The following is a 12,188-nucleotide window of genomic DNA, read 5'->3' as shown; positions in this document are numbered from 1 at the left end:
AAAATAAATGAAAAGACATCCCATGTTCTTGGACTGGAATAATTAATCAATGTATTGATTTAATGGAGATCCTATCAAAATTCTAATGGCCTTCTCTTTCCAGGAATGGAAAAACTGATTCTCATATTTATGTAAAATAATAAGAGATCCTGAATAGAGAAATCTTAAAAAGGAAATACATGGAGAATTTGTATTCCCTGATTTCAAAAACTTATTTCAAAGTTAAAGTAATAAAAACAGTGTAATGCTGATATAAGGATAGACATATAGAGACCAATGGGATAGAACAGTTAAGTTCAGAAAGAAACCCAGAAACTTATGGCTGATTGATTTTTGATAAAAGTGCCAAGTCCATTCAATGGAGAAACATGTCTTCATCCTCAACAAGTAGTTCTGGGGCAAAAATAAACTAAAAATGGATCAACTACCTGAATATAAGGACTAAACCCATAAAACTCTTAGAAGAAAACATAAGGGTAAATCTTTTGACGTCTCTTGCTTTGGATATTTACCCATGTTGCAGAATGTGTCCATACTTCATTCCTTTTCATAGCCGAATAACATTTCATTGTATGGAATGACCTTGGATTTAGCAATGGGTTCTTGGAATAGGGTGCCAAAAGCACAAACAACAAAAGAAAAATTAGACACATTGAACATCATCAAAATGAAAAACATGGGAATCCAAGATGGTGGGCCAGAGGGAGGAAGCATTCTGTATCACTCTGTGACCAGGGTCTCAACTAGTGGCAATACTGCTTCTCTGAGAGTGATAGAGGACCCCTCTACAGCTGCTCTCCAGCAGAAATCACCAGTGCTGTGCCCCAACGCAGGGCTCAGCACTGGAGGAGGACTCTGCGCTCCCCACACCCCACTCCTGAAGTTCAAGCCCATGCAGGGCTCGCAGTGCCTTAACAGGATCACCTATCAGCACCACTGCAGGACTCCCAGATGCCACTCTGCTCCAATGCAGGACACTCAGCTGCTACCTCCCCACAGGAACTCAGGCTGCCACTCCCCTGTGGACCCCCATCTACCACCGACAAGGGGCTCCCCTGGTCACTTCCATCCTGCGACTCAACTCCACAGCTACTACCAGAGTCCCCTAGGCGGTATCTACCTGGGGGCAACTCACAGGCTCTGAAGACAGCCAAAGCCACAATACTGAGTGACACAGAGCTCATCTCTGAACACATGGCACAACGCCATCGCTGGCTACCCCCACCCCACCTGACACCTCGGCGCTGGAAGCAGACTGTTGCCATCTTGGCTCACCTTCCTCACTGTAGGTGGTGGGGGCAGCTCCCAGATTGGAACTCCAGCTGGCCAGGTACCTGGTTTCCAACTCCCCCCTCTCCCCAGTGGCGGTAACCCAGCTCAGTAGCTGCCCAACACAGAACAGCTCTCAGTGGGGCGGGTGTGCAGTGTGACCAGGGCACCACCCACGGGAGCCCCAGTGAGAGAGGTGCCTCAGTTGGGAACTGCTAAGGGAGAGGGAAATGGGGCAAAAGTTTGGAGACTAACAGAGAGACCAGGAACTGGGAAGTCTTCAGGCAAGAGAGGGAGAGAGGACCAGGCGCTCAAGTCATAGGAGCAGACGGAAAAAGAGACTGTTGAGTTGCAGTCTCCCTGCAGGGACTGGCAGGTGCCACTCCCCACTTCCAGGAGTCCTGCATCAGGACCTGCCTTCCCACCCTGTTACCTTCACCATCCTGAGGGCGGAGACACCAGCTAACAACAGACAACCCCACCTATTGGATGAGAAGAGAAGCAGGAAAGACACTGAACTCTAAAGCTAGCAACAGTCCTGGTTTCTTCCTTCGAGAATTTTTTTCTCCTTTTCTTCTCCTCCTCTGTTCTCCTGCCCTCACATCCCCACCATACGTGAAACCAAGAACTTTGCATGAATTAGGATTTTGAGGCCTGGGACATCTGAAAAATATATTACAGGTGTGTTGTATATGCCCTTCTTTTCTTTTCTTTTTTTCTTTTACTTTTCTTTTACCCTCCAATTTTCACTATTTTAACATGCTTTACTTTTCCGAATACATATGTGGGTTTGTTTTATGTACTCCACTGTCTTCCCACATACTTGCCTACCCCAAATTACTTCCTCTCTATTATCTTGCTACTAACCCTCTTCATTAGATTTCTCCTTCACAGTTCCTAAGACATATTAACTCTATATCCTCACATCCTACCTCCTCAGCATGTCATTCTACGCCTCACCCCCAGTTCATTGTCCACCATCAGAAACTGTAAGCCCTTTTACAAACCTACTGATTATATTATAGATAATAATTGAATTCAACAATTCTGCACATCATGACTAAACTTTAAATGCCTTAATAACAACGAGCTGATCATAGGTGATATACTGTTGATATTGGGATCTGTCAACATTGTCCTTTCCCACAAAGGAGAGGTATTGGAACCCTACAGGAGCACTACAAACCTATAGGGTAAAAACGATAACACCCTGGACCCACAGACTTGAAGGGAAGACACACGAAGAAAGTGCCCCAAACAAATCAAGATACCAATTATTAGAATCCATGGCAACCACAGCAGAAGAAATTACAGAGAAGGAGTTCAGGATGCACATAATTAAAATGTTCTGTGAATTGAAGGATGATAGAAGAGAGGAAGTACAGGCAGCAAAAGATCATTTTGACAAGGAGCTACATAAACAAATACAGGAAGTAGAAGTCACTTCAAAAGGGAGATAGAGGTTCTAAAAAAATACCAAAAAAATATTTGAAATGAAAAAAACAATAAACTAAACTAAAAGTTCAATTGAAAGCATCACCAACAGAGTAGGCCACTTGGAAGACAGGACATCTGACAATGAAGACAAAATATATAGTCTTGAAAAGAATGTAGACCACACAGTGAAAATGGTAAGAAACCATGAGCAGAACATTCAAGAATTATGGGATAGCATAAAAAAATTTAAGAGTTATTGGGATAGAGGAAATCATGAGTTCCAAACCAAAGGAATGAACAATCTCTTTAGTGAAATAATATCAGAAAACCTTCCAAACAGGAAGAATGAATTGGAAAATCAAATTCAAGAAGCCTACAGGATGCCAATTGTACAAGATCACAACAGATCCACACCCAGCCACATTATAATGAAAATGCCCAACATTCAGAATAAGGAGAGAATATTAAAAGCCACGAGAGAAAGGAATCAGATTACATATAGGGGGGAACCAATTAGGATAATGGTAGATTTTTCAACCCAGATCCTGAAAGCTAGAAGATCTTGGAACAACATATATCAAGCTCTGAAAGAAAATAGATGCCAACCAAGAGTCTTATATCAAGTAAAATTAAGCTTTAGATTTGATGATGAAATAAAAACCATCCATGATAAACAAAAGTTAAAAGAATTTACAGCTAGAAAACTGGCACATCCAAAACATCCAAGAAAAAGCAGGGAAAATTACGGTAGCAGCAGTCTAGGCAAAGGAGCAAGCATATGCAAAGGCCCTGAGGCAGGGATGTGTTTGATGTGTTCCAGACCCCGAAGAGAGTCCAGGGAGTCTGAGTAGTGTAAAAGAAAAAGAAGAAGCAGGAGCTCATGGAAACCTGATTGGGTAGTCCTCAGGGACCACTGTGAAGACTGGCTTTATTTGAGTGACATGGGAAGCCAGCTGAGAGTCTGAGCCAAGGAGTGATCTGACTGGAGAACAGAATGCAGATGATTATCCAAGTGACTGACTGAAGCCACTTGTGATGAGGGCGAGGAGGGAGAAAGCAAGGTGCTTTGGGAGTGTAGAAAAGGAGACACCGACTCAGTCTAGGGGTCAGGGAGGGGAGCTCAGGTAGGGCTCAGGTAGCATTTGAGCTTTGGAGGGATCTGAGCAGGGGCAGGAGGGGTTTGGCTGTGTCCATAAGGAGACCTGGCGTCAACGGCACCCCTCTAAGGGATGCTTCCGGAGGTTCCCTTGGTGTGCAGTCTGTCGCATCCATCTGACTGTGAGCTGGAAGACTGCAGGCCTGGGGAGGGCTCACTGTGCCCGCCCAGCCTCGTGGGAGGGGGACAGGACGGGGGGCAGGCTGGCAGGCCTCAGGATGCTGTGGGACTGTCAGTCGTGAGATGTATCAGGGCCTCGAGGGCCCTTGCAGCTCTAATTGAAATCCTCTCTGTCACTGATATGTCAGAAGAGAAAGGCTCTGTCCCTAATGAAGCCTCAGATGGAAGCCTGACAGCTCCAAGTGGGAACAAGGGACAGTTTAATGGCTCATTGACAGGGCTGGTTACCCCCCTCCATGGTGTCACGGGTCTCCTGGCCTAGACTGTGTGTCGAGGTGAGTCCATGGTCATGGGCCTTTCAGCCTGAAATATGTGTGTCTGGCCACTGTTGCCTGAGTGCTCTGGATCAGCCAAGGTCATTGGGCTGCATCCAGCCCACCCCAGTTAGGTCAATTCAGAAAGAGTTCACGAGACTACTTACAAGGGCCTGAGCACGGCGGAGGCCAACTGAACCTAAAACACTCAAGGCAAAACTGGGCTCAGATCCCCAGGTCCACGGGAAGGCAGCAGGAGGAAGTCCCAACCACGGAGCCTGGGTGGCCAGTGTTATGGAGAGAAGGCTGGGGAAGGGGAGTGGGCCCTCATTGTGGGGCACAGCTGGATCCCGTGACCTCTTAGAGAGGCAGCTGGGTAACAAACGCCCTGACTGTACCCTCCTCTCTTCCTCTGATCCTCCATCAGGATGCCCCTCTGGTCAAACCCCACCAGAAGCAGAGGTCCAGGAGGCCCACAGATGTGGCCCATCCAGGTGGAGAGGGGCATGAAGCACAAAGGGAAAGCCTCCACGTTCCTCTGGGCCAAGCTCTGTCCTGGGCACAGGATGCACAGAGAGATCTGAAGCGCTCAGTGACATGAAAGAGACCGGAGTGACACATGAGGTAGGACTACAGCTGCGACAGAGGGAAAAGCCAGTCGCTTGGGCTTTCTCATGATGCGGACCGTTGAACAGGGAGGAGAGGTGACGGTGGTGGGGGGAATGCTTGGCTGCTCATCCAAGTACGCCCTCCCACTGTGGTGTTCCTGCAACAGCCTAACGTTTGACAGGTGGACGTGAGAGTTTTCAGAGTAGAAGAATAATAACAATGACACAAGCTCACGAGCTTGCTGTGGAGATTACATCAGACGCTGGATGAAGATGTCTCTGCACAGCGCTTGGCACACTGCAGGTGAGCTGCAGGTGATAGCCCCATTGCTGCTCCCTTTGGCCACAGCAAGGTAGACCAGCTACCTTGACGGAGTTATGTGCTAGATACGTGGCTCACCTGGAATCTCCACTCAGAGACCCTATGATCTTGTATGGCTACCATTTATTAAGTGCCTTCTGCACCATGCACTGTACTAAGTACTTTAGACATATCTGCAGCAAGTTTTGACAGGGAGCGGGTAGATAATATTACTTATTCATTTTCCTGATTTGCCTCTTGTAATAGTTTAGACCCACGCCTGCAAAGTCTTTGACACTTGCGAGGTGGGTTTTGTGTCTGCTGCCCTTGAATTTGGGTCAACTTTCCTGAGTTACTTGTAAGCAGTAGAATGCAGTGGAATTAATGCCATGTAACTTAAAAGGCAAAGTCAGAAAAGGTCTTGTAGCTTCTGCCTGGGTCTCTTGGGATGTTTACTCTGGGTGAAGCGGGGCACCATGTCAGAAGTCTGACTCTGATTCCCTAAGACTGCACTGCTGGGTATTTTGATTGACAGCCCAGCTGACTATCAGCCTTAAGTGGCAGCCATGCCCAGTGGAGCCTTCAGATGCCCGGAACCCAGCTTCCACCTGACTATAGTCACAGGAACGATCCCAAGTGAGAACTGACGTGTTGAGCCTTTTCCAAATTCCTGACCAATGAAATGCAAGTGAATCAGGTTGGTTTGTGCTGCTAAGTTTTGGAATGAAGGTTTACACATCAATAGTAACTGAAACAGCTCCCTAATCTTCCCATGGCTTTCATGTGGGACATTCACTTCACAGGCTTGGAATTTGTTCATGTGATGTATTTTGGCTACTGGGATATGGGCAGATGCAATGTATTCTACATCCAACCAAAACCTATGCTCACATGCTCGGCCAGTCCTCTTGGGCTCCTTGGTTATAGGAAGATCATCCTCCAGGTCATGGCTCCTTTCACCCCAACGTGAGAGACAGTGGAAAAGACCTGAACTTAGCCTGCAGCCTGAAGTAGACCTGTCAACCTGAAGGCCTTTGAATGATAAATAAACCCTTATTGGGGTAAGTCACTGAGATTTGGGGGTCATTTGCTATCCAGCATCATCATATTAATAACTGACTCAGATAAGATGGTTGGGTGACACTTATTCCCATTTCCCAGGTGGTAAAACTGAAGCATAGAAAGACCAAATGAATTGCTCAGGTCATAGACAGAGTCTACACTGGAACTCAGGAAGTCACCTTTAACCATCGACAGAAAAGCACACACACTGATGGGTTGCTCAGGGGACCAACTGTGTTCCCAGCATCCCTGCTCAGCCCCTGGCCTAGTTCCTGGAGGAGCCAAGGACACCTTATGAAATAAACAGTGAAAGCCTGTTTTCCAGGGTCTAAAGCTTCAACCTTGACTCCTCAGCTGTATTATCTATTATCCTCCACAGAGCCCAGACGGGACTGCCAGGTGTCTGGAAGTATAGAGGAGCCATGCCACAGACTAAATACATCTCCAAGGCAGCACCTACCGCACTCCTCCTCCTCTGGTCTCAGAGGTGGGGCATCTTTAAAAGCATTACATTTTTGTGCATTTAGAATTGGGATAAATTGCAAGTGTTCATGAACAGTTTTGGCTGTGTGTTTAGAATATAGTTGGGGGATAGTATGGGCTGTGTGGCTGGAATTTGGAATCATACAACCTGGATTTAAATATGATGCTTCCCAAGGGAAAATACTGGGGAATGATATTGGTCATATTATATTGTTATATTTGTGCATGTACGATTATATAACAAATCCCACCATTATGTACGACTATAATGTGCCAATAAAAATATGGAAAATAATAAATATGACACTTCCCACCGTGTGACCTTGGATAAGTTTTTCAATAGCTCTGAGTCTCAGTTCCTTCATTCTATGCGCAGGAGATGGTAAGATTGAGGAAGGAATGGGTGTGGCCTCCATGAAATATTGAAGAAAAATGCCTCTTAAGGGTTCAGGGGATTGTTGCAGCTTTATCCCTTCTCATCACCTGTTATAAACAGTAACTATCAATTTTGGATCACCCACATTGAGGACTTTTTGCAAATTCTGCTGGCATCTGAGAGGCTGTCCCACTTGGGGTGAACCAGGAGAGAGCCCCTTTATTGATTAGGAGCTGGGTGTGCAGTTCTGCATCTCAGCTCCGCTGTCCCATCCTTGGACATCCCTGACTGTCTCACCACCACAGTGATCATGCAGGTTTTTCTCAGTGTGCATATTACAATTTGTAACTATTTATTTGTTGGTATAATTATTTGATTAACACCACATCCTCCCTCCAAACTCCATGAGACAGCGGGTCTAGTCTGTGGGCCATTCTTGGCCCTGCATGCCGTGTGGAGACTCACTTGGACTAACTGGCCCATGCCATTGCTGAGTGGGTGGATGAATGCTGCCTCCATCGCCTGCATAGCTATGACCCTGTTCTTCAGGACTCTGACCTTTGTACGTCAGTCTCCTCTGTAAGTTGCCTTTTGGTGGGTCCTTGAGTTCTAGCTGAAGTGAGTCTTAGATTCCTTGGGTCATCATTAGCTAAGTAGATTTTTTGAAAATGGCTCAGAAATGGCAGAGTGGAGGGTGGTGGTGGTGGTCATTGGGAATGGATAGATTGGAGTGAGGAGAACGAGGAGGAAGGGAGTCTAGGATGCTGGAATAACAAAGGTTTGGCCCAGAGGCTTTGCATGGATGACTCTAAGTGGCAGTGGTGACAGTGGAGACCAGGGTCAGGGACAAAGCTAGAACATGTTGTAAGGCAGAAAAACTGGCTAGCATGTGGGTGCAGGGAGCAGAAGGGTGTGGGCACCATCAGCAGCGCTAGAATTCCGCCTTTGGGGGAAGAATGAAGCCTGGTGGCACCTAGAGCTCTGACAAGACTTGTCTGATGGGCTCCTCTATGTGTCCAACTCCAGCCTGCCTTCAGGACTCAGCTCAAAGGGCTTTTCTGCCCTCCTCAGTAGAAGCTGTTGCTGGCCTCTGGGCTGCCGCTGCATGGGGTCAGATGTATTCTGAGCCGAGTGCCGTGTTGAGTTGTTGCCATGTGCCCATTTACCCACCAGCTAAGAGCTTTTGGGGGCAGGTTTTGTTATATTTTTCTTCCCTTTCAGCCTGGACCTTTGCTCTGCTCTGGTTTACCCACTCCTGGATTTATATACACCCTCCACGCTCCTCTTTTTTCTTCTCTTTCCTTCCCTCCCTATCCCCAAATACCTATTCAAGTCCTGGAACACTATAATGTGACATGTGCTCTATTCATGACTGGAAACACCAGGAGAGACCCTGGGAACAGGGGGGCAGGGGACAACGGCCTCTGACTTGATTGATGACATCTTTAACTGAGACCAGGCCTGCAGGAAAAGTGGTGTCTTTAGGAGAACAAACACATCTTTCTTATTTTTTATTTGTTGTTTTTACATATAGATGACAGTAGAATGTATTTTGGCACATTATACATACATGGAATATAATTATTCTACTTAGGATCCTTTTCTTGTGGTTGTACACAATGCAGAGTTGCCCTGGTTGTGTATTCAAATACAAGGCCAGGAAAATTATGTTGAATTAATTCTACCATCCATCCTATTCCCCTCTCCCTTCCCTTCATTTCCCTTTGACTAATCCAATGAACTTCTATTCTTCCCGTCCTCACCCTCCCTTGTTGTAGGTTAGCATCCACATATCAGAGACAACATTTAAACTTAGGTTTTTGGGATTGGCTTGTTTCACTAGCATGCTGTTTTCCAGTTCTATCCATTTACTGGCAAATGCCATAATTTCAATGGCTGAGTAATATTCCATTGTGTGTATATATGCCACATTTTCTTTATCCATTCATCCATTGAAGGACACCTAGGTTGGTTCCATAACTTGGTTACTGTGAATTGAGCCACATTGATGTGGCTGCATCACTGTAGTATGCTTATTTTAAGTCCTTTGGGTATATACCAAGGGGTGGAATAATTGGGTCAATGGTGGTTCCTTTCCAAGTCTTCTAAGGAATCTCCATACTGCTTTCCATAGTGGTAGCACCAATTTGTAGTCCCACTAGCAATGTATGAGGGTAACTTTCTCCCTACATCCTTGCCAATGTTTATTGTTGCTTTTATTCTTGATGATTGCCATTCTGACTAGAGGGATATAAAATCTCAGTGTAGTTTTAATTTGCCTTTCTCTAATTGCTAGAGATGTTGAACATTTTTTTTTATACATTTGTTGAGCATTTGTATTTCTTCTTCTGTGAAGTGCCTATTCAGTTCCTTTGCTCATTTATTCATTAGATTTTTTTTTGGTGTCAAGTTTTTGGGGTTCTTTGTATAACCCAGAGATTAGTGCTCTGAGGTTCATGTGGTAAAGATTTTCTCCCATTCTGTAGGCTCTCTCTTCACATACTTGATTGTTTCCTTTGCAGTGAAGAAGCTTTTTTGTTTTGATTGTACTTCTTGCACTTTAGGAGTCTGAACAAGGAAGTTGGTTCCTAAGCTGATATGAATTAGGGTTGGGCCTACTTTTTCTTCTAGTAGGAGCAGGGTCTCTGGTCTAATGCGTAGGTCCTTGATCCACTTGAGTTGATTGTGCATATAGTAGAATTCATTCTACTATATATGGATTTACAGTTTTCCCAGCACCATTTGTTGAAGAGCCTATCTTTTCTCCAATGTATGTTTATGGCACCTTTGTCTAGGATAGATAACTATATTTATGTGTGTTTGTCTCTGTGTCTTCTATTTCATTGGTCTATATGTCTGTTTGGGTGCCAATACCATGTCATTTTTGTGGTGGTGACACTTTCAGCACGATCTTTTGACATGAACCATTTGACTTCCTGACCTATCTGAATTTGGGATCAGATTATTGTATCACTCTTATAGGGTGAGAAGACAAGGAAGTGGGCTTATCAATAAACCACCCCCTCTGCATGTGGATCTCTTTTTCAAAGCTGTCATTTGTAACCCAGATGAGATGGTAGGTGGTAGGTGGTGTCGTGCTGACGTCCCATGTGCTCTGTGCAATGCAAAGTCTTCCTCAGTGGGGACCCATAGGGAAGAGGTTAAGCCCTCTCATCTGATGACATCATCATTTTTGTGCTGCCGCTCAATTGGATCCTCGATCTGCAAAGTGCTGCCCATTACCTCCAATTTCAGACCTGGGTTCTTTGTCTTTTGAAATTCATGGCTGGGATCCTGGGAACTGATCATTAACCACCCAGCATCTCTCCTTCTGGTTCCTATCTGCTCTTGGAAAAACCAGTTCACCTTCATGCCTCAGTTTCCTTGTTGATAAAATGGAAAACCTTATAAGATCTGCTGAATATAAATATATGATATGTGTCAATTATTTATAACAATATCTGTCACATGATAAGTGCTACATGATGAGCATGAGCCACTACTATTCTACTGTTACGACCGATGTTTTCATTTTACTTTGTTTTTCACCTTGGGTCCTGTCCCTGTTTGACACTGTTCTTCCATCAACCAGATCTGGGCGAACATGGCACCTCTTTCAAATCTCATCAAATGTCATGTTCTCAGGGGGCCTTCCCATGACCTCCAAACCCAGAGGTAACAACACTCTGCCACTCTTGAAATTCTTTGCCCATCATGCCATGTCTTTGTACTAATAGGGGTCATTACTACTTCACATTTTTATTTGTGCACATCTTCATTGTCTCTCTCCATGTCCTGGAGTGTGAGCAGGTGTTCACACAGCACCTTGCAGCTGGAAATGTGTCAGTAATAATTATCATTTGAGTTTCTTCATTTTACATCTTTTGTCTTGTCCCAAGTCTCTCTATGAACTTGGGTTCAACAACTGAATTCCAAGGAAGGGAGAAATTGTGACAAGAGTGAAGTTATTTTGACGTTCACCATCTCCCTTTGGCCCCTTGGGGGAGCCCTTGCTGCACCTTCCTAGTGCATCCAGGTGTTCCTTTACCTTCAGGACCAGCCTGGAAATACATCATACTAAAGTGTGAGTGATTGATACAGACTTCCAGTACTTTCTTCTGTTAAGAGATCAATCAATGCCTGGCTTATTCTGCGTGCCCTCTTTCAGGGAAGTACATGAGGTTGGTGCAGGGGTAAGAGATAGAGGTGCTGATTCTAATCCTCCTAATCAGATTCATGGCATTAGACCAGGCATCTAACCTCTCTGAACCCGGATAGCATTATGTTTAAAATAAGTTGCTTCCTGTGTTGTGTTATGTGTGTTCAATGCAACTCCCGAGCCTGAAAATGAATGTCTCATAAAATGCTCACTGGCTAAGCAGTTGTCATTGTTTATCATAATAGAAAATAAGGAGAGTGACTAAACTGAGTGACAAGTTGGATATGAACCAGCAACATGCCTCTGGGGGACTCCCTGTCTCATTACTTAGCACTCAAATACTTGGGCTACTTGGACGATGGCCCCAGGCTACTCCCACTCCCTCTCCCTCTCCGGTCCTGCCCTGTGCCCTCACTCTTAGTATGGCTTGGATAAGGAACTCCAGGTCCCGCTGATTTAGAGAGACAAAGGATGCTGAGCTTAGCTGTCTTTGTTTTGTCCCCAGGGCCTGATTCTAGCCATTGAGTCCACTCAGCTTTTCTCTTACCAACATCATCTCTTCTCCAGCTTCCTAGGGAGGATTTTTCTAATTCTTCCCCTTGTCACCCTGGCCCAAGCTTAACTAGCCTTGTCCTTCTGTGGTCATCATAAGAAGGCTACACTGGTTAATCAGTCAGCCTGAGGAAGGTGGGAGACCCTAGAGATGCCGGCAGCTGGCAAATTCTGTAAGTCAGGTTGGGCGCCGCCCCCAGACCTCCTCCCTCCCTCCCAATGTCTAATCCTCTTCTATACAAAAGCATCCACTGAGATGGTGGAAGGGACACAGAATAGACCAGAGACATGTGAGCTCGGGCCCCTCTGTTTGGAGAAGGTGTTTAGGAGGCTCCAGCCTAACTGCCTGGG

At 45.4% G+C, this 12,188-nt stretch overlaps 1 long non-coding RNA gene across 1 annotated transcript in view; it reads left to right on the top strand.

The window, feature by feature from the left end:
* Nucleotides 1–6,968, top strand: part of LOC125618984 — a 40,970-nt gene extending 34,002 nt beyond the window's left edge. Inside the window, exons 2-3 of the long non-coding RNA XR_007350436.1 lie at nucleotides 4,724–4,920; nucleotides 5,741–6,968. This is a non-coding gene — a long non-coding RNA (uncharacterized LOC125618984). The remainder of the gene's footprint in view (nucleotides 1–4,723; nucleotides 4,921–5,740) is intronic.
* The last annotated feature ends 5,220 nt before the right edge of the window (nucleotides 6,969–12,188 follow it).

The sequence above is a fragment of the Marmota marmota genome, unplaced genomic scaffold (genome assembly GCF_001458135.2).
Source record: "Marmota marmota marmota unplaced genomic scaffold, marMar, whole genome shotgun sequence".
NCBI classification, from domain to species: Eukaryota; Metazoa; Chordata; class Mammalia; order Rodentia; family Sciuridae; genus Marmota; species Marmota marmota.
This window is presented reverse-complemented; position numbering and strand designations above follow the sequence as displayed.